Genomic DNA, 18,513 nt, shown 5'->3' with positions numbered 1-18,513 from the left:
AACCATACCCAAAAAAAAAAAAATCATTAAATAAACCAAGAAAAAGACAAAACTGCCCCGAAATAAAAAAAAAAAACAAACCAAACTGAAAAATTATGGGTCGCACATCCTTAATTTCTCAATTTGGAGCCTATTTTTGTGTGTATGCCCATCTGTCAGATAGCTGTTCAAGGTCCTGCATATAATGCAAGGTTCAACTCATTCAGAATTTACAAAGAAACATTCATGCTTAGCATTAATTAACTGTATTTTCAGTTGCATATTTTTTGCTTTACATTTTTAATGTTTCCTTTTCAGAAATAAAAAGGTTCCACATTTTGATGTGAACATCTGGCTAAAAAAAAATTTTATTCTGCTTCTTTTTTATTTACTTATTTTCTCTATTTCAGTTCCATGTCTCATGTCTGCTTTCCATTTTCACTCCGTCTCTCTTTTATTACCTTTCTTCTCTTTGTCACAGTTCCTCCAAGCACTTTGCGTTTTGATGGAGTGTCTGACATTCTCAGCATCTTAACAGCTTCCTCTCCTAATTATTCTTTTCTGCTGTTTCCTTCTGTCTCCTTCTCCTCTGCTTCCTTGATTTGGTTTTTGTTTTACTCCATTCCTTTCTCTTCTGTGCTGGCTGTCACTGCTCTCCTTTCGGTGCCCATCCCTCCATCTTTCTTTCCATTTTGACAACCGAACAAAAATAGCTTTGGGTACATAGAGAAAGTACATTGTGCTGTTGTTGCCAGGGCTGGACTTAAATCACCAGTGACAATAAGCACGGTAGGGGATAGTGGTGCAGGCCCTCCCAGGAGACTGCAGAGCAGGGTTGGGGAGGGATCACCTCTCCAGAGTACCCTACCTGGATTCTCCCCTCCTCCATACAGTCACCCTGGCCTTGCCTCCTTGCCTCAGACAGCAGAAATCAGCAACAGAAGAAAAAGATCAGTGCAAAGCCTGTGAATCGGTTCATACCCACCAGCCCTGCAGCATTTTGCCTCCTCCTTCTGCATGCGTTTCCTGTTACCAAGAAAACCTGTGCAAGGGTGGGCTGCCACATGACCTGTAAGCACATGCCGGCTCATGGGCCCTAGGCTGACTTTTTTTCTTCTGGTGCTGCACACACGGGTGCGAACAGAACGTAGCAGCTGGAGACAAGCCTGGATGATGATGGCGAGGTGTCATGATAGCATGGCACCTTCACATTTTATCTCTGTTGTCCATAATTAAATCCAGTCCTGGATCCTCCAACTCCTTCAATCTCAGGATAATGTTTGTTTTCAAAAGGAAGCATGACCTTGGTAATGAGGGTGATTAAACACATATTCTGGAGTGCTCTTCCTAGCAAAGGTGCCGATGCAATACAGTATGCTCAGCCGAGCGCACTGTTTAACCCGCAGTTGGACGCGAGTTGTGTAGGCGCAACTTAATCCATTTATGCAATAAGGGGATTAGTGCCACCACAACGCACATCCAATGAGTGGTGAAACTAATAGCGCTCACCACATGCAAATGCATGTTGATGAGGCTATTAGTTATTCACCCGAAATGCAAAAAAAAATGTGCATCCAAAACGTACAGTTTTGCGCTCAGAAATTGATGCCTGCCTAGAGAAGACGTTAATTTCTGAGCACCCCAAAGGTTGTACAGAAAAGCAGAGAATACTGCTTCTCTGTACATCCTCTGTACATCCTCTGTACATCCTCCTACTTAATATCATTGCGATATTAAGTAAGAGGAACTAAAGATTAAAAACAAGTTTTAGAAAAGTACCGGCAGTCAGGTTCGGGAAACAGACGCTCAGTTAACAAGCGTCCGTTTCCCGAACCTGTGGCTGTAGGCCGATTAGGAAAACGGACACCGATAAATTCAGCGTCCATTTTCTTAACCGGCGGATGACCGCTGACAGCGGAACACTCTCGGGCTCCCACTGTCAATGAGGCGCGAGGGGCAAGCAATTGACCCTAGTGCCTCCTTGACAGTGCGAGGCCTAATTTAAATATTGCACTGCGCCCCCAGGAGAGGTGCCTGGGGGCGCATTAGGAAAGCATCGGCCTCAAACACTTTATCTGCTGCCTAAAGTTCATCAACCAGTAACCCAAGCTGACCCATGAACTTCGGTACTAACACACACAAAACATTTCTGGTTTCATTGGACCTTATTCAATATAAAAATTCACAGAATGGAACAGAAGGAAAAATGCAGAAATATATTTGGAATAACTGAGATGGTGAGACTGGAAAGTGAATGAGTAGAGCAGAAATAAAAGCTGATTACTTTTCAGAAGGAGAGCTTCCAATACATGCAGGCCAATGCACAGCCATGGATTAGTAAAATGGACACTTGTTAATTGAGCATCCGTTTTCCTAACCTGCTTTTCTGTTTGCTTTTGGGGCTCCTTAAGAATTAATGCCTGCTCCGGAGCAGGTATTAATTTTTGAGAGTAAAAACGTGCACATTGGGGGGCACTTTTTTTTTCATTGGGGGTAATAACTAATAGCCTCATCAATACGACTTTACATGTGATAAGCGCTATTAGCTACACGCTGGTTTGGATGTGCATTATGGATGCTATAGTCCCCTTATTGCATGAGGGGTTTTGGACACGCATCTAAGCACTAGAGATGTGAATCGTGTCCTCGATCGTCTTAACGATCGATTTCGGCTGGGAGGGGGAGGGAATCGTATCGTCGCCGTTTGGGTGTTTAGAGTATCGTGAAAATCGTTAAAATCGTGAACCGGCACACTAAAACCCCCTAAAACCCACCCCCGACCCTTTAAATTAAATCCCCCACCCTCCCGAACCCCCCCCAAATGCCTTAAATTACCTGGGGGTCCAGCGGCGGTCCGTAGCTAAATCGGGGGAAGGGGGAGGGCAGGAAAACCGGCACACTAAAACACCCTAAAACCCACCCCCGACCCTTTAAATTAAATCCCCCACCCTCCCGAACCCCCCCCCAAAATGCCTTAAATTACCTGGGGGTCCAGCGGCAGTCCGGAACGGTCTCCTGCAATTGAATCGTGTTGTCTTCAGCCGGCGCCATTCTGCGCCGCCATTTTGCAAAATGGTGGCGCAAAATGGCGGCAGCCATAGACCAACACGATTCGACTGCAGGAGGTCGTTCCGGACCCCCGCTGGACTTTTGGCAAGTCTTGTGGGGGTCAGGAGGCCCCCCCAAGCTGGCCAAAAGTCCCTGGGGGTCCAGCGGGGGTCCGGGAGTGATTTCCTGCCGCGAATCGTTTTCCGTACGGAAAATGGCGCCGGCAGGAGATCGCTCCCGGACCCCCGCTGGTTTTAGGGGGTTTTAGTGTGCCGGTTTTCCTGCCCTCCCCCTTCCCCCGATTTACGATTTTTTGACGATAAATCGGGGGAATTGGTATTGTATCGTGACCCTAACGATTTTTGACGATTTAAAATATATCGGACGATATTTTAAATCGTCAAAAAACGATTCACATCCCTACTAAGCACATGTTAAACACTGCACTCAGCTGAGCGCACCATATTGCATCGGCCTGATTGTGTTAGATCACTGCTTTTAGACCCAATAGGAGGAAGTAAATCCTTTCATCAGAAATCAGAGTATGGAAAGAAAAGGTTGAGTAGGAGATTCCTCTTACAGATCTTTTGATTGCAATACGTGGGCTCAGATGTTTGTATTAGGTAATTTTAGCATTCATAGTTTAACTCAGGAGGCTTGAGACTGGATGGGTAGCCTAGTGGATAGAACAGCAGGTTATTAAGCCAAGGGTCAAATCCTACTGCTCTGCTTGGGACCATGGGCAAGTTGTTTGACCCTCCATTGCCTCCACTCCAACCTTAGGGGGTCATTTACTAAAGATTATCCCCATAGACACAGAATAGGAGGAAATAAATATGTGTATCTCACCGCACGCAAAGATATGTGCTATTTTATAAAGTATATGTGTAGTTTTTAAAATACTCTTTGTGTGTATCATGCTGAATGGGGGAGAGACAACCTCTTTATAGGGTGCAGCCTGACACTCAATATATGCCCCACTGTAAGGGGACACTTTGATTCGGGGTGAGTTTTTGGAAGGTGGGTTGGGGTTAGGGGGAATGGTGTTATAAGTGATGAAAAGGAATTGATTTGTACAATGCAGCTAGCAGAGACTGCAGTGTACAAATCAACTCCTCTTGTTAGAATTTTCATCCCTTATAAGGTCTAAAATTCTTTAATGATGTCAATTTTACAATGAATTCCTCTGAATGTGTCTGTAACCCCCCCCCCCCCCCCCCCAAACCCCAACCCACCTCCCAAAAACACACCCCGATTCAAAGTGCCCCCTTACAGTGGTGCATAAATTTAGTGTCAGGCCGAGCCCTATAAAGAGGTGCTGTCTCTTTTTGCTCTCGCTCCCTAAATTAGGGGTTACAGTGCTGGGAATGCTTTCTTCGCATGTCCTAAAAAACTTACTTTCAATTGACTAAAAAACATATGAACATAATACAGCTGTGATGAGCCTCTCTTAACCAGGACACTCAGTCTCTGACTTATCTGTGTTAATGGCAATTTTAAAATACATGCAGGACAGGAAAGGAAAACTGAAACAGATCCATTAGGTTCAAAATATAATGGACTGAAACAAAAAATCATATTCATAATTATGACTTATAAACGTCTTCAGCATCTTCTGCTCTCAGTTTTGATGAGGATTTACCTTAACACCTGTTCAAAATAATTCTAAAATGTCTGACTTTCCCTAGGATTGCTGGTGAACTGCCTCAAACAACCCTTTCTTCCTTCAATGTCATCTTTAAGGGCTCAGCAGGCACAGGGTGCTCAGGCTTCTCTGGCTATATCTAATTTAACTACTTTTCTGGAAAGATCTAACATAGAGATTTCCGAGCAAACCACTTTATTAGTTTCATTTGTCACCAAACAGGACCTGGGTTCTGTGATGAAGCTATAATGTAGGGATATCAATGTTAGTTTTCTTGGACAGGTTGTTAGAATATACCTGGATATGGCTAAAATAACCCAGGAAGGGAGAGAGAGGGGTTTATGGCTATGAGTCAAGAAGTTTTTGTGTTAGGGGCTTCATTTCTTTGAATCTATCCTTGCAAATGGGTTGTTAGGTTATAAGTGTGATGGTTATGCTTTCTTTGCCCCCCAAAATTGCAAGCTTTTGTTCAGTCTAAACCAAGGGTTGCTAGTTCCCAGTTAGGATCATATGGACTTATACAGTAAAGCAGAGATAACTGCATGCTAATCACTGTTTCTTTCAGCACCTTTGTTTCATTATTTGTGGGCTAAGTATTTTTTTTTTATTTTTTATTTATTTATTTTTTAAGGGTTTTTTTATATACCGAGGCACGTTTGCAAAACATCACCTCGGTTCACAATGTAACATAACTTAGCAACAGGCTTTACAATAATAACATTTTTTTAGTTTATTTTATTATTAATTCCGTTTCTCTCTGTATGTTTTTCTAAAACAAAATGTGTACCTTGTTATATGGTAATTTAATAAATATAATATTTAAAAAAAAACAAAAAACTAAAATCTCCAGCAATTGTTGCTACTATATCTGTGAAGGATGCTCAACTGGATATCTAATGGCCTCTGTTGTGGAAATTCTCAACCCATAATATTGCATCAATAAAAAAAAGCCTTCTTCTTGCAGCCTTGCAGAGAAAGGACCTATGTGGCTGATCTTCAGCCAAGGTTCAGCATCTAATCCAGGCAGCCAAAATTCAGCCACCTAAGTAAAGGCAGATTTTGAGCTGAATCTAGGTACCTAGATTTTCAGCTCTAAGTTTCAATCCCTGCAACCAAATTTAGGGTACCTAGATTTTGACTAAATCTGGTACCTAAACTCTTACATCCCTCCCAGATGTTCTCCCATCCATATGATGCATTTAAAACTAGAGCTGGGGTTGAGGGGAGAGGGAAAACTTCACCTCAGTACCCCATTAGTTAAAATTGATTTGACAGTGGGAATCACCAGTCCCAGCATCCCCATTCCATGTTGCCACTTATACTGGGTCATTCATCAAAATGTGTTATGAACAGTAACACATGGCATGGATGCAAATTTTTGGGAGGGGTGGGATCAGGAAATTGAAGGGCAATATTGCACAGTGTGATATTATATGTGCTTTTATAAGTTTTTAAATTGTATTTTGGCCATTTCTGGGGAGAGAGGAAGGGAGATAAAGAGAGAACCTCTGCATAAGAGCTCACAATGTGCAACTATTTATATCTCTATAGGAGGGCCATCTAATAGCTCGAGGTGAGGTGTTGGTGGTGCTTTAGGGTTTAGGGGCCAGTTTCTCATGTAGAGTGAGACGTACAAACAGCACAGTACACCTTGGTGAAGATTTGACATCATTTGGAGTGAGGAAAGTCTCACAAAGATACCATTTCTACTATGTTCTCTCACTCTAGCTTGGTGGACTCTATAACAGGTACCTTCAACCTAGGTTGAGATATCATAGAACAAATTTCATCTTTGTAATACTTTCCTCACTACAAATGACTTCAAATCTTCACCAAAGTGTAGGGATGTGCAGAGGGACGGCATACGTTGCATTCGGTATTTGTATTCGTCGGGGGGCAGATACGTTGCATTCGGCAAGGGGGGGCCCCCGATACGTTCATGCGTTCATTATTATTTGTTTCCCAGCTAAACTTGAATTAACTATAACTCCCCACCCTCCTGACCCCCCCAAGACTTACGAAAACGCCCTGGTGATCCAGCAGGGGGTCCGGGAGTAACCTCCTGCACTTGGGTCGTCGGCTGCCAGTATTCCAAATGGCGTCGATAGCCTTTGCCCTTACTTTGTCACAGGGGCTACAGGTGCCATTGGTCAGCCCCTGTCACACGGTAGGAGCACAAGATGGTGCCGGCCATCCATTGCTCCTACAATGTGACAGGGGCCAACCAATGGCACCGGTAGCTCCTGTGACATAGTAAGGTCAAAGGCTATTGGTGCCATTTTGAATACCGGTAGCCGACGGCATGAGTGCAGTAGATGGCTCCCGGACCCCCTGCTGGACCACCAGGGTGTTTTGGTAAGTCTTGGGAGGGGGAGTCAGGAGGGTGAGGGCTTTGTTTAAATTTGCTCCTTTAGACAGCCGAATAATTTGGTGAAGATTCGTTGTATTCGTGGGGAATTGCGATACGTTTTGCTTCGCTTCCCCACGAATTCAACAAATATGGCCCTATACGTTGCGGATTAGGGATTACCAATACGTTGCAAACGAATGCACACCCCTACCAAGGTGTATTGTGCTGTTTGTACGTCTCACTACATGAGAAACTGACCCCTAAACCCTAAAGCACCACAAACACCTCTCCTGGAGTTATTAGGTGGCCCTCCTATTGAGATATAAATACTTGACTAATCTGAAGACCTTATACTTGGTTTCTTTCTATCTCTCTTTCCCTCCCCCTCCCAAATTATATGCCCCTTTTTCTTAATGTGGATGTTATCAAGCTGGGGGAAGTGCCCCTATCCAATACAGCACTGCAGCAGCAGGAAACACTGGCCACTTCTTGCATCCTGCATCTTCCATGCCAGTGAGGCCAAAGGAAAGAGTTGTGGGCCGCTGCAGCTAAAGAAAAGAGCTGCCCAGGTGTGGGCCAAAGATGACAGCTGCTGGCTACTGCCAGGGCTGAAGTTGGGAGCTGCTGGAGACTTGAGCTGCAGTGTGTGTAAATGAGATCAGGAGGGAGGGTGCTTCTGTTTATCTGTAAGTGAGACGGAGGCTGCTTGTGCATATGTGAGATCAGGAGGGCTCTGTGTGAGGGAGCTTCTGTCTGTATATAGGGGAGATCTGTAGGGCGCTTTGTGAAAACTTATGCTAGGTCACTAACTTCCTATACCCAACTTTGGCCATGCCCAATTTTGAGGTACCTTAAATTTATTATGTATGTTCTACTTTTAAGCATTTGAAAGCAGATTATATTCACATACTGAAGATATTTCCCTATCCCCAGAGAGCTTACAATCTAACTTTGCATATGAGGTAACAGCTCAAAGAAGCAGTGGTGGGATTTGAGCCCTAATTTCCTTCATATGTAGCCCTCTGTGCGAACCACTAGGCTACTCCTCCACGCAGTAAAAGTGGGCTTCTAAATTTAAACCCAGTACGTTTTCAAAGAGCCTAATTTAAACTCCTAATTCCAAAGCTATGTGCCCAAACCCTTTGAAAATCAACCTATATGTGATCTCAAGAGATCGTGTATTACAGCATCTCATCCTTTAAAAGATGTCAAATCCTGCATAGACTCTAGGCCTGTAAAAGAGAAACATTTAACTTACTTTCTAAGGACATGGGAAAGGTGAAAAGTAACAGAATATTAACAATAAAGAGTGTCTAGCTAAGAACTGAAAAATAAAAAGTACTTGGAAGTCACAATTTGTAGGGTCTATAAATCGTATTTCATTACCTATGGTATTCATATTCAGTTCACATCCTACTACATTATTGGTTTCAATATTTTTTGATGACCTTTTACCTCCTCTACTACAGATATTTCCATAAAGGATTATCCTTTGTGGAATCAACAGAAGTCCTGCGATGTATTTAATGCACATATATTTGCTCACCTTTCCTACCTACTCTCTTACAAAAAACGTTGCCCTTTACCATCTGGATAAAAAGAAAATGATTATCAAAATAGACTATTCAAATTCTTGCCATTGTAACTGCTCTGAATTGGTCGAGTCCAGCTGCTGCTCCATTTCATGGGGGTGAGTCTGGCATAGTTTTTATTATTAAAATGTTTCTAATGCTGTGGGAGGAAGCCCCTTCTCCCCCCCCCCCACCCCCACCTATTAAAAATGCAGATTAGAATGAGCGGTGCAGAGGCGAGCATTTGCTGCAAAGTAAGATGAATGTAAACCGGAGTGATAATTAACTCTGTTATTTGAACTTCGGTATAGAAAAAGTTATAAATAAATAAGTAATAAATAAATGAAGGCTTGCCTTTAGAATACAGCTACTGGCACTAAGTTAAAAATGTATTTATGTCCTCTGTGAAAACAGTCTACCTCTTTGTCCCCAGGGGAGCTAAATGGAAGTTAACCAAGAGAGCTGAAAAGGAAAGTGATGTCTGCACTCTTCATGATTTAATCATGAGAGAGAAAATGCTTGCTTGAACAATTTCTGGCCCTCTCTTGGCTTCACTACCATGCATACTCCGTGTGTGTCCCCCTTTATTCTGCGACCAGCAGTTTATGCACTCTTTGGTTGGCTATCACTGTCAGGAATGGGGACTTTTGTGAAGCAATCCTTTTGATGGTCCACTTGATGATTACATTATCCTATTATTTGGATCTATTTGTATGCATACATTTGTTTTATCTCCAAGTGTAAGGCAAAAACAATAGGTTCAAAGCTAGCTCCCATGTATGTATCTTTGTTTGTGTTTCACTGTGAACAAAAATAGGCTTTGAAAATGAGGAATGTGAATGTAGCACTAAATTATAGCTTGCTGGAGAGTAGGGGTAGGAAGGGGGGGGGGAATTTTGTTTCATTTTCCTTTTAGTTTTTGGGAGGCTTGTCTCCCACAAATTTCATTTCATGTAATTATTTAATTTCTTTAGTTTTAAAAAATACTGAAATAAACAATGAAACCCCCTCCCAAAAAAAAAACAGAAAAAAATTGGGTCCTCCCCAGGCCTCCCATGCCCCCCACCCATCCTTCCCACCTGGGAAAATGAGAAGGCCAGGATCCAACCTGGCCACCAGGAGAGATCGGCAGATGCAATGACACCAGCAGACGGCATCAGTTGGCAAAGAAGAACCGAAGTGGAGCGCCGAGGTCTGGGCACCTGGCCTGGTCCTGATCCTGGACCAAAGTCCAAGTGTCGGGTCTGGGTCCGGGCTGAGGCCCCAGTGTCGAGACCCGGCATTTGGGCCAGGCTTGACACTGTCGAGGCCCAGACATTGTGACCCAGTCTCCTGGCCGGCTCCCAGCATCAGGCCTGTGATTGGACCAAGGCCCTGGTGGTGGGACCTGGCATCTGGGCCCTGGCCTAGGCCAAAACTTAAGCATCAGCACCCAGCCTCCAGGTCAGGCCCCGGCATTAGGTCTGGATCCAGGCCGAATCCCCAGCATCAGGACCGGGCCAGGATGCAGCATTAGATTTGGTAAATATGGGGTTAGGGGTTGTTAGGAGTTTTCCTGGGCCTGGGCCTTTCCTCATGTCTCATTCTAGGCCCCAGTACAATATATGGTGAACCCGTAGAATGAAATTAACAATACAGTACACAAAAATTTCACCCAAATACTCATGCAATCAAATTATCTGAATCAACTTGGAAAGACCTCATATAAATAGGCACTCAGACTGCACAATTTGGGCAAGGTCTTATGTCTTAGACACAAAGAGTGCCAATGTGTTTATAATCATAGGTTCAGGTCAAATCCTGATACTGCAAGTCCCACAAAAGTATTTTTTTTTTTAATACATTTTTTTTTATATGTACAAAAAAGGTCTTCTTAATATAAGTTAAGACAAATCTGAGGAATGGACAAATACTTATCGCAAAGCTCCAGACTGTTGAAATTAAATCTAGGCTTCTTAGAACGAATCTTTAAATCCACAGGAGCCAGTCATTATCTAAATGCTGTCATTTAATTTCAGTATTATCTTTGACAGGTGTAATTTGACACCAGTAGTGGAAATGGGCGCCAACTCAGCTGCCAAAGCTGTGTCCAACCATGTAACTCATGAATTTAAATGTCTCTCACAGGGATAATAGCATAACATAATTGTGTTCACATCAAGGTTGAAGGTTTCATCACTTATTCAGATTATATGAGAATTGATAATAGATCAGACGTATTTGGATTGTGCATCTTCTTCCTGAGAAGCTACATGTTCAGCTGTAATGGTTTGCTGGCTGAAGAGCTATGTTTTCAGTTGTGCCAGAAGTTATTATCTTGCAGAGAGGGGGGGGGGGGGGGGGGGGAGGATGAGTTCCTGAGATGTGGTGCCACTCCCCTGAATGTTGTGTATCTTGTTTTTTAATTGTACTGTTTTCAGAGACGGGGAAGATTTCTGGGGAAGGTGATATCTGCTTATCTTCTCAGTCAGGAGAGAGGGGCCCGTGCCCTTCAATGCCCTGAATGTGAGCAGTTGAATGTTAAATGTAATACATAGAACCTTTAGAAAAAGGGGTGTAAGGGGACCCCAAAATCAGCCCCTTACTAGCAGTGTTTGCCCTTTAGAGGAATGGCATTTTTAGCTTCAACAGGTCAATGCATTATAAGCGTGTTAGTGTAGTGTACCACTCCGTTTTGGAGGAGTCTGAGATCTAACAAAATTCCTGTGCCCATGTGACACAGGAGGAGTCGAGAATCAGCTTTAGCACAGTGCTGAGGGAGCAGGGGTCTCTCCTTGTGGAGTGTACTAAATGGGTCTGTCCCTGCACAGAGTTAGGGCCTGAAGGAGTGATATCCTTTTGGGCAATGGGAGAATCCAGAAGAGAAGTGTTGTATGAAGAAACTGCACCCCCCCCCCCCCCCCGAGAAAGAAAGGATCTCTTCAGAGATGGGGTGCAGTAGAGAGGATTGTCTTGGGAGGTTAAGAAGCAACCTGCCCAGGAAAACATCCAAGAGTGCTGATTGACTACATACAGCATCCAGACACTCCACTTAGAGATAGATGAACAGAAAAGAAGATGTCATCACCCAAAAGGTACTGGGAGGGTCCTAGGTGATAAGGATACCTGTCCCAAAGCTTACCTTTGTGGGAAGAAGTATGTGGAAGAGACTGAGATTTGTTATAATATTTGTGGACTTTGTGAACCCTTGGAATTTGATTAGTTTGATTCGTTTCCTGCCACTAGTCTGAGCTGCAGCAAACTGTTCTGTTGAAGAACCCGGCGGGAACCCGGAGGGTCATGGGGCCTCACATGTTTCTTGGCCCTCCTTGCCTGTCCCTGTGCCCAGGGCAAGAAGGGGACAGGAGCTAAGGACTTTTCATGGTCCTGGATGAGGAGGAAGACTAGTGATGAGGTCAAAGTGGGGAGCAAATTACAATGCATAGTCAATTTAATAAAAAACATAGTGATAGAGGTCTAGCAGTGGCGAGATTCTCTATGGAATCTATACGTGTTGAACATCATATATGCTAAAATATTAACATATTTAAAATTCAAATGAGTTAATTTTCAAAGGGATTACATATACTATGTAAGTAGGCTACTTATGTATACTATATATACACTTAAGGAGCCTACTTTAACCTACATGCTAGTTTATAAACAACAAAAGTGCATAGAAATGTTCTGTGTTGTGCACACATTTACCAGCTCAAGAAAGGGATGATCTGGGGCGTTCAAGGGAAGGGTCAAGAGGTTCGCTGGAATTTGCTATTTTATAAGAGGTATATGAGAATATATTAGTCAACTTATTTGTACATCTTTTATACCTGATAATTGACTAGCGCTAGTGAACTTGGATTTGTCTAATGTCTGCTGTTTTTGGATTGGAGGTCTGGATGAACTGGGAGGAGTTCATGGTAAAGTACTAGAGGCTGTAAGTGAACTGGAGATGGACTGGATGGCCTGGCACTGGTATTGTCAAAATGGTGATTTCAAGTATATGTGCGTATTTTAAAATATGCCTGACTTCTCCTATAAATCGGGTTTTTATGCGTACACATTTTAGTTTTTTGTGCATTCAATATATGCACATATGTTTAAAAAGTAGATGAGGAATGTATGTACTTTCAATGCATTGCACATATTCATGCATACACACAAACTTTCAAGAGCAGAACTAAGCGATATTTTATAAAATTGTGTGGCTCCCACCTGGGTAAATCTCCACACAACCACTTATGTGCATAAATGTTCTACCATAAATTGATTTGAAAGTTATTCTCCCTGTGTTAAAAAGCATAATATACTTGCATGTGCAGATCTAGTACAAAAATAGTAAATCAAATTGGAGAGGAGATTTGAGAACAGAACAGAATTTTAGATGAAATTAATGTTTCCTTTGTGGTGGGAAAACAGTAGGGGTGTGCATTCGGATTGACCGCATTAGTAAAACGCAACTCATATTTTTTTTTTACTTAAAAAATTGATTCGACATAAACGATCGGATTTCCCACATATCGAACATAGATATGTTCGATATGTGGGAAATCGCGATTGTTGAGCCAAAATAAAAATTTAAACCCCCTCACCCTCCTTAATCCCCCCCCCCAGACTTACCACAACTCCCTGGTGATCGAGCGAGGAGTGAGGACGCCATTTCTGCAATCCTTGGCGAGAAGCATGTGACGTCGGCGGCACGTCGAGTGACGCCGGCGTCACGTGATTCCCGGCTCGTTCGCGCCGGACGGCTCGTTCGGCCCAAAAAGAACTTTTGGCCAGCTTGGGGGGGTCAGGAGGCCCCCCCAAGTTGGCCAAAAGTTCTTTTTGGGCCGAACGAGCCGTCCGGCGCAAACGAGCCGGGAATCACGTGGCGCCGCGTCACTCAGACGCGACGTCACGTGATTCCCGGCAAGTTCGCGCCGGACGGCTCGTTCAGCCCAAAAAGAACTTTTGGCCAGCTTGAGGGGGTCAGGAGGCCCCCCCAAGCTGGCCAAAAGTTCTTTTTGGGCCGAACGAGCCGTCCGGCGCGAACGAGCCGGGAATCACGTGACGCCGGCGTCACTCGACGTGCCGCCGACGTCACATGCTTCTCGCCAAGGATTGCAGAAATGGCGTCCTCACTCCTCGCTCGATCACCAGGGAGTTGTGGTAAGTCTGGGGGGGGGGATTAAGGAGGGTGAGGGGGTTTAAATTTTTATTTTGCACATATGTACATATACCCAACTCATTGGATTTTTTTTATGTCCATATTGGCCGCAAGTGGGACCCCCTTTCGGACATAAAAAATATGAACATAAAATTTTGCTCTGCACATCCCTAGAAAACAGTGAACAACATACTATAAATAAAGGCCTATAAAGTAAAGAATTTTGTGTCTTGTGATTCTTTTAATGTAAAAGGGACGTGTAAGGGTAAAAAATGTGTTTCATTTTTTAATTTCATTATTGGGGTGATTTCCCCTATGAATTTCAAATCGTTTAATGTTGATTAAACAAAATAAACAATAAACACCCAAAAAATATATATAAAAAAGAAATGGGGCCTCACGAGGTCACCCATCCCCACCATCCATCCCTCCCACCTGAAAAAAATGATGGGGGCTAGGAATTTCCCCGGTCCCCACTTACCTGGTCTGGGGGAGATCCGCTGATGAGGCCTAGGCCCAGGCTGAAGCCTTGGCCTTGCATACGTCTACGCTGTAGTAGGTCACTGTGACCTCAGCCTGGGCCCTACCATAAAGTCCTGGCTTTGAGGCCTGGTCCCAATGCCTTGGCATAGGCCTGACACTGGGGCCTTGGCCTACACTAAGGCCCAGGACCAGGTCTGACACTGGGTCTGGCCACTAGGTCCAAATGCCAGGGCCTCAGCCCAGACATAGGTTCAACAGTGGGGACTGGCACAGAAGCTGAATCCTGACACCTGGGTCTCAAACTAGACCAAGGCCTGAGCCCAGGTCTGAAGTCCGGGACCAGTCAGGAAGCCAGGTCTCAGTAACAGAGCCTCAGCTTAGACCAAGGCTCGGGCCCAGGTTTGACACCGGGGCCCTGTACGGAGGCTGGGTCCCGATACCTAGGACTCAGCTTAGGCCAAGGCCCAGGCACAGGTGTGATACTGGGGAACATTTGGGAGGCCAGGACCCTATGCTGGGTCTCAGCCCAGACTCAGCTAGGCCCAGGCCTGGAGATCGGAACCCAGGTCTCGGTGTGTCATTTTCTTCTGTCTTCTCTTTAAAATGACAGTGTCCGCTAGGCTGCCATTTTGGTGCCTGGCAGTTTACGTTGTTGGCTATGTTACTTTGGAAAACTACTAGAAAATTAAAGGTCAAAATTAAAAAACAAAACTCATGTTAGGTGCAGGTTCAAAACCTTTTCTATTAGTTAAATATTTTGATGGTTTTGAATCCGGGGTTTCAAGGAATAAAAATAGTAAGGAAATCAATTAAAGGTGGAAACAGATAAATGCTACGAAGCAGTTGAAACTACCAGCATTGTCCTGCTGGCCTGACTATTCAAACGGAAAGTCAATGGGGAGTTTTTGAAAATTAGCTTGCAGGCCCCATGACTAGTTTCAAAATTGTTCCCTCCCCTCATATGAATGCAAAGACAAGTATTTTATTTAACCAAAGTGTAGTTCTAAAGACAAAATATTGTTCAACTTGCATTAAACTAAGCACAGATATTAATTCATGGCTAACCAGAAGCATTTTAGTCTAAGAAAATACAGTTATTCTTGCTATAGCAGTTCTATGGAATCACACCCTACCCAATAAAAGGACAAATATCTCAAAGTTTTGAAGTGCAAAAATTGTCAACATTTTCTATGAAACTATCCCAGTATTTTCAAAGGATAAAATGTTTTTCCAATCCTATCCAAAGTACAATCCCCAGTAACCCCTCTCTGACTCTGTCATGTACAGTATATACTTTTAGCCCTATTGAGGAAAGAAAATGCTCAAACAGCCAATGTATATGCACAAATCTCTGGGGGATGTACTTTCATTTTGAAATTACATTTTTTGTTTAATGTTATGACATTTCCAAAGTGAAACACTGGCTGTGTATATTGTATGTTAGTTCCTAAGGCTAGTATTGTTTGCAAGTGTTGAAAATTGTGTGCGTTTAAGGATTAGGTTTTGGATTAATTTTGTGAGTTAGTGAAAGTTAATATTTGCACGTGTTAAAAATCGTGTGTGTTTATGGATAATGGACTTTAGATTAATTTTGGGAGCTAGTATTAAGTATGTTTGAAACAAATGGGTAAAATGCAACAAATGAGTCCATATTTTTTCATTTGTGGACCCTGAAATGAATAATAAGTGCCTACGAATTTAAACAAAAATGTTGTCGCATTCATTTTGATAACCCCTTCAAGTCTATGGCTTTGCTAAGCAAAAACAACTAGTAACTGTACCAACCAACTCTTCCCTGTGTAACATCACAGCCTCTTGGGAGCAAGGCAGGACAAATCACAATGACACATCTTTCAAATAGCCTATAGCTGCCATCCAGATCGTGTCTTCCATTGAAAGGTTCAAGCATGTATAGAAACATTCTGTTCACTGACATTTTGCAGAGAAGCATCTCTTTTCTAGACGATCTCTCAGAGTTTTAAAAAAGCTTTAACTAAGTAGACTTTGGCACTAGTAAAGGGCTTTTCTGATCTTTTCTTCTGCAGTGACTGGTCTGGTCTCTCTCTCTCTCTCTCTCTCTCTCTCAATCACTATGACAGAAGACAGACAGAGGCAGTGGCACTTCTTTCTGTAGTCACTAGAGTCAGGGTAGGAGAAAAGTGGAGATTGAAGTAGTGCCAGTAATTTTTTTGTCTCTGTCTGATATAGCACAGTGTAGTGCAATGTTTACCAGGCAGCGTGAAGTGAAAAAGAGCCTTGATAGGCTGCCATCCTTATTGCTTCTATTTCCAAAATATTTTTTGTGTATGTTTTTGTGTACACAAACTGTATGCTGTATATATATTTATCTGTGTGTTTGTATGTATATGACATATTTTTGCACACACCAGAGTGGAACTGTGAGTGGTGGTACAGTATCAAATTATTTTGTTAGAGTTAAACCCCCAGTAGCACTTCAAATTCCATCATGCCACTAAGAGGAGGGAATGGAATGGCAGGGGGCAGAGGATTTGCTGCAGAACCAGCTCAGCCTATTAGTAGCAGTATGAAAAAAGTCAGTTCTGCCACTAAACTGAATAGAGATTGTTACACCTGTCAGTTGCAGACGGCTGCGACCTCTCATGCTCACCTCTTTTTGTGATAATTTGTCAAGTTTTGGAAGGGTGGTGGCCTTCGCCAGCGAACGCCGACCTCCCTGGCGTTCCTGGGACGGTGTGGGCGAACTTGACCACCATCTTGTTTCAGGAATCACCTAAGCACACGCGCGCATGGGCTGTCTTTAGTACACATCATGGCGGGAACCTCGGGGGCGTCCCCTCCGCATGACGTCACTGCCTCGCTGTATTTAACCTGACCGGCCCTATGCTAAAACGAGTTAGCAAGGAGTTCCGTCCTGCTGTACTCTTCACTTCAAGGACTGCCTGTTCCTGAATTTACTCTCAGCTAATGGACGCACGGAGTACCCGCTCCTCGGGGGCTCTTCTTGTGTGCCTGGATATCCGCTCCTCGGAGGGCCTTCCTGCCTTGCCGATTGTTATGCTCTCCTCCTCCAGAGGGGAGGAGTTAGCAATCTGTTCTGCTTTTCTCCTGAAAGGGGGAGGAGTTAGCAATCTGTCATGATCTGCTCCTCCAGAGGGGAGGAGTTAGCTCTGTAGTGCTTACCCCACCAGGAGGGCGGAGTTAGTAATCTGTTAGCGAACTGCTGTTGGATGCTCCTGTAAGGGAAGGAGGTAGCAATCTGTTATGGATCAACTCCCCAGGGAAGAGGAGTTGGCAAACTGTTCAATGATACTCTTCTGAGGAGAGGAGCTAACAATAGGTATATTGTACTTCACTACTGAGATAGCAATCTATCATGCCTCCTCTACGGAGTAGCAATCTGTTATATATAGGCTGCTGGCAAGTCCCATAGAAAGAGAAGGTAGCTATCTATATAATACTTCCGTAAGCGGTGTTAGTGGTCAGTAGTGGTTGACTCCCACAGAGTGACAGTAGTGTAAGGAATGACCACTTGGAGGAAATGGTGAATCCCTGGGCCGATGGCAGATGACAGCGCCCTCAGGAGGAGATCCTGAGAGGAACCACCGGCTAGGCTAGAATATGAAATAAACACAAATAGTTCTTTATTACGCTGGAAGCTGGACCACCAGTGGTGCCAGTAGTGAGTCGATGTGTCCAGTAGAGCTGAAGTCCTTCTGATACTGGAATATACTCTGGGTCGCTGAGCTGTAGAGAGAGAGAATAAAAGTAGTGAGTAGACAGGGTATACTGGATACAAGATGGTACACTCACAATAGTAGATGTCTGCAATGTTCTCTATGCCACAGAGAGTCTTCAGTATATTCAGGAACAGGAGCCGTAGGTGAGCACTAGTTCCTATAAACAGTCTGTAATAAGAACTCTCAATAGCTGTATATGAAATGGCTTCTAGAGTAGAAGAGAGTCTGTAAAGGATTCTAGGAACATAGGCCCTCGTGGAGCGAGTACCGGTTCCTATCTGCAATCTTGCCAATATAACTCGCGATCTCCGTACCTGCGATAACGTCTTGGACGGAAGGGAGTCTTCAGAGCTATAGGAATGTAGGCCCTCGTGGAGCAAGTACCAATTCCTATCTACAATAGGACTCACTGTGTTCACGTCTGCGATCGCTTCCAGGCAATGAGGAGTCTTCTGAGTATTCAGGGTTGCAGGCCCTTGAGGAGCGAGTACCTGATTCCGTCTTGGCAATCTGAAATCAAGAAGAGAGAGCGGAGCCCCTGTGGAACAGGTACTCCTGGTAAGTTTGAAAAGGCCGAGCAGTGGAGAAGG

This window comes from Rhinatrema bivittatum, chromosome 6 (assembly GCF_901001135.1).
Source record: "Rhinatrema bivittatum chromosome 6, aRhiBiv1.1, whole genome shotgun sequence".
NCBI lineage: Eukaryota > Metazoa > Chordata > Amphibia > Gymnophiona > Rhinatrematidae > Rhinatrema > Rhinatrema bivittatum.
The sequence above is the reverse complement of the archived record's forward strand: the minus strand, read 5'-3'. Positions refer to the sequence as shown.